General features: G+C 39.5%; 1 pseudogene; it reads right to left on the reverse strand.

Annotated features, from left to right (window-relative positions):
* Positions 1–1,692: 1,692 nt before the first annotated feature.
* On the reverse strand, positions 1,693–4,332 carry LOC148694598 (pentatricopeptide repeat-containing protein At1g06140, mitochondrial-like; annotated as a pseudogene).
* Between the last annotated feature and the right edge of the window lie 898 nt (positions 4,333–5,230).

Here is a 5,230-nt window from a genome sequence, read left to right on the forward strand (position 1 = left end):
ATAGTATCAGTAGGAGACCTATGCCCGCAGAACTATGAACACAGAATCAAGGTAACTCAGCGTGATCGCCCTAAACGAATGACTTTATTATTTATTTGTTTTATATTGTAAATAAAACTTGAATTTATTTGTCTTATCATTGCCTACAACAAAGTCTACAAACAAATACTCATTTGAATTTCTGTCTGGAATTTGCAACTTTCCTTAGAGTAAATATGGATGAATGACACTTGTTTATTTATAGTTTTTTTTTTTTTTTGTCAAATTATTTTGTTAGATTAGTCATCGATGGGGTTTGAACTCTTGTCATCATGTAAAGGTTTAACACCTTTCCAACAATGTGGTAAAGGGCCACTTGCTTGGTTATATATAGTTAGAAAGTTAGTTAATATTTTGTAATAATATGACCATAAATTCTTTTTCAAGACTATGAGAACTCATTGATGACAATTCCATATGTGTTAAAATGCTTTATGAATAATGATATGGATTATGAGTATATTTAGATGGGTTTATCTTAATTTGCTCTTATATTATATTTATTTAAAGTTGCTCCTCAATAAATATGCCACCGGAGATGTAAAAGATCCGTTTACACATCTTCGCCGTATATATTTGCACTATAGTTGGCCTTATTGGCACTTTAAAAGTTTATTGTGCATTTCAAAATTAGCTAAATTAATGAACCTTGTTTCTTTAAAGTAAACTTTGAACATATAAATGGTTGGAAGGCTCTGATCCTCCTTCATTTTGGACATACAATATTATGAGTAAAAATCATTGTTTACAAGGCAAAAAAAAGAACATTATGCAGACTTAACCCATTTGTGACAATCCAACAAGATCAAGAAGTTTAAAGTAACTTGTGGTGCAAGTAATCAACCTAGTAAATAACCAATACAGACAGTATGTTATACAAAGATAACAATGGCACGCTCAGATCTATGTTAGTTTTGATTGTAAGCCTCAAGGCCTAAACAAAGGTCCTACAAAAGCACCTTTCAAACTAAAAGCAAACTCATATTGCAGCACACCAAGTATCAAACCTTGCCTGACAGGCAAGATCTCGGGGGAGCTGTGTGAGGGACAGATCCGGCCCGAACCTAGTGTGTTGAATTTTTGTGGATTTTGAGGGCATGGGTTGGTAATTTGTTGATTTTGAGGGCAGATAGGCAGCTGCTGGTTTTGCTCTGTGGATTTATGGTACCCTGCTTTTGGATTTCTGGGAACCAGGGCAAAGAATAATTGCTAGAGGAGAGCAGCACTTCCGCTACTGCTTCGGTTTCGGCTTCTTCGTTGCGGTCGTCGTCGGCCGAGAAGTACTCGAAGAGGTGAGTTATTTTGAAGGAGTTTCTTCATCGAAGCAAGTGGGGCAATCCATGGAGGTATTGGCCATCGGCCTAAGGATTTTGTTTAGTTTATTTTTTAATTTTCTTCCCTGTTCTACAGATTGTTTTCCATTAGCAGGCAATCCATTTGGGAATATCTCTGGTGGCCAAGTAGTTCAGTTCGAAAGATCCGCACGCCTCGTGGGTAATGGGTGTAAGTATGAAGAATACCAAGGCTATACAAAATGGATGAAGGTCATTCAGATACGTTCATGGGGAAGGATGACGAACTTCTAGCAATGAGGAAGAATATTCTGGATCATTTTTATGGAAGCTTTAAGGGACTTAGAGAGGATCGACAGAATTTTAATGAAAAGATTCAAGACAACATGCTTAAATCTAGCTTGCCTCGATTTTTCGATTTTTCCGGTTTTTCTTTGCTCTAATGAGAATACTATTTCTGTTTATCAGGGATAAACGAAAGTCACCTGCTCCAAACTACAATCTATATACTCCAACAGGTGTTGATTTATTTGTGCGCCCAAATAAGATACATCACACTGCCCAGCATCTTGAGCTTCCCAAAGTAAAAGCCGACTGAAAATTGCCTTCACTCACAATCGTACAATGTACATATACAGGTACCTTCACATAACCGAGCGCAATGGCGTTCTAGGATTCATTAGCTGACCTTACTTAGTGGGAAAAGGTTTTGTTGTTGTTGTTGTTGTTGTATGCTTTGCTGTTTACGTTGTCCTCAACGGTTTCTTATGATATTGCCCTCCGTGTTGTTGCAGTTGCCAACTTACCCCACTGCAATGTTCCTCGGTGATAGTGATGGAGAGGGGATGAGTCTCGTAATGTATTTCAAAGTTTCTGAGAGTTTTGAGAAAGATGTCTATCCTCAATTCCGGACAGCATCAAGGTAACCTCATTCTAGGTTTGGTTTAATACCTTCTCCAACCATTTCGACAAAGGTGTCCACAGCTTCGCTAGCATAATTATTGTGGAGATAGCCCGTCATCATCACATCATAAGATATAGATCTTTTTTTCTCCATTCCATCAAATAGTTCCCTGGACTGGATCAACTTGTTTGATTTGGAGTATAGATCGACCATAGCAGTGGCTGCCAATAGATCAAGCTCAATACCAGCTCGAATAATGTAACTGTGGATACTCTTTCCTGGGCACAAATAATGTAACTGTGGATACTTTTTTCTCCAAAGGTTGCTCCATTTTAAAATAACCAGCAATCATCACATTCCAAGAACCAATAGTCTTTCTATCCATTTCGCCAAAAGTGCAGGCTGCCATTCTAGGGGATTCACATTTGTTATACATGTCCACAAGACTTGTTTCGAACACTTCATCCAAACCACCAATTCCTCTTCTAACTGCAACGCTGCCTGAAGTAAGCTAACAAGAGTGACCCGATTTGGATGCAATCCTTGCCTCTGCATATGGCGAGCAAACCCAAAAGCCTCGCAAGCGCGTTGATACATGTCCGTGGATACACCTGCCTTTTATTATGCACTTCAGCTCAGAAGTAGCAGAAAGTACACTCAACAAGGAACCTAGTTTTGGTTTAGTACCTTCTCAAACCATTTCAACAAAGGTGTCCACAGCTTCACTGGCATAATTATTGTGGAGATAGCCCGTCATCATCACATCATAAGATATAGCATCCTTTTTCTCCATTCTATCACATAGTTCCCTGGACTGGATCAACTTGTGTGATTTGGAGTATAGATCGACCAGAGCGGTGGCTGCCAATAGATCAAGCTGAATACCAGCTCAAATAATGTAACCGTGGATACTCTTTCCTGGACGCAAATAATTCAAGCAAGCACAAGACAGAATCCCATTGGACAAAGTTATCAAATCCGGGACAAAATTTTCTTCCATCACTTGACAGAAAAGGCAGAAAGCCTCCAAGGGTTGCTCTATTTTAAAATAACCAGCAATCATCACATTCCAAGAACCAATAGTCTTTCTATCCATTTCGCCAAAAATGCGGGCGACCCTTCTAGGGGATCCACATTTGTTCTACATGTCCACGAGACTTGTTTCGAACACTTCATCCGAACCACCAATTCCTCTTCTAATAGCATAGCCATGGACCGAACGTCCTTCTTCCAGTGCCTCTAACTGCGACGCTGCCTGAAGTAAGCTAGCAAGAGTGACCCGATTTGGATGCAATCCTTGCCTCTGCATACGGCAAGCAAACCCAAAAGCCTCACAAGCACGTTGGTCGGCACTCTGAGCATAACCAGTAATAATCAAAGTGTAGACAACAATATTCTCCCTCAGTAATTTCATCGAACACTTCAGCTGCATCTTCAACAAACCCACATCTAGAGTACAACCCGTTAGGCGACGAACCCACAAATCCATTTGAACTAAACCCAGACTTCAAAGCATCCCCATGAATCCCTGGTCCAAATCCCAAATCCCCCAACTCGATACAACTTTTCAAACCAAACGTAATGGTGCCGCTATCCAACCCGATATTCCACCGCCTCAAATCTACGTACCGCCAAAGCACTTCGTCGAATTGACCGGCTCTGAAATACCCAACAAGATTGCATTCCAGAGAGACAGATTCCAGTTGACGATTCTATCGAAAACCCATCTGGAATCTGATAAAAGGTCGAACTTTGCGTAGCAATTCAGGAACTTGCAGCCGAGAAATATATTGTTTCCGAGGCCGTGAGCGAAAATGCGAGCGTGGAGTTTTCTCAGTGAAAAAGCGTCTGAACAATTGTCCAAGAAAGAAGCGAGGTTTTCTGACAGAAATGGAGATTGAGGGCGTGGGTCGTCGAGAATTGATGTGCAGAGAAATCTAATCTGGGTTTTGGAGGGCAATGATCCGAACCCGGATTTAATACGATTCATGAATGTAAGCGATTGCTGAGAGAGCAAGCATTTTGATACCTCTCTCTCTCTCTCTCTCTATCTCTCTCTAAACTAAGCAGATCGGTTTGTTTGAACTTTCTGTCTTCTCTGGGGATACAGTGAAATTCGGATTTAAGAGGATTTTAAGACTTCTAGGCCTCGTTTGTCAGCTCGGACTGTACTGACTATTTCTGTCGGATAGGATAAATAGCCACCGGATAGTACTGACTAAATTAGTCGGGTGTTTGGTGCAGTATCGGACTAGTGACCGTATTATTTATACTGTGTTTAGTATTATACTAGATAGGAGAAATCAAACTTAAAAAAAAAAAAAATTTAAAAGTGAAATCATTTTTTTGTTCCCAAATCTCTTTGCACCCCCCAAACACCCTCCCTCTCTCTCCCTTCTTCTTCCCCGACTGCAGAAGAATCCCAAATAATTGTTCCCTAGCTCTCTCCGCCACACCCCCCAAACTCCCTCCTTTTCTCTCCCATATTCTTCTTCCCCGACTAAATAATCCGGGTGTTTTGGTTGGTTTTATTAAGCGGGTGTATACCGTATTATCCTATCCGACCGGTTAAATTAATCCGGCGCTTATTTAGTACGAGTGACCGCCAAACACCCGAGTCCGTATAACTAATCTTATCCGATCCTTTATCCAATCTGCCAAACAGGGCCCTAATGTTGTGGATTAAAAGATTTTAGAATCCATTCAAATTTAAATGTAGTCAATTAAAAGATTTTAAAGTATTTTAAAATTCATAGTGTATTTAAAAAATTAAGATTTTGAAGGATTTTAATAAGTTGTGATTTTGTAGAATTTGAGATGAAAAAATATATATAACTAAGAATAAAAAGAATCCAACCCCACCCCCTAGGATTTCAAATCCTTCCACCACAATCCACCAGAATTCATTCAAATTCTTTAAAATCCATATGAATTTTGTAGGAGTTTTTAATCCTCTTAAATCCTATTAAATCTATCACTTTTTAAATCCTTTAAA

Source organism: Pyrus communis, chromosome 8 (genome assembly GCF_041283825.1).
Source record: "Pyrus communis isolate YQ-2024b chromosome 8, ASM4128382v1, whole genome shotgun sequence".
Lineage (NCBI taxonomy): Eukaryota > Viridiplantae > Streptophyta > Magnoliopsida > Rosales > Rosaceae > Pyrus > Pyrus communis.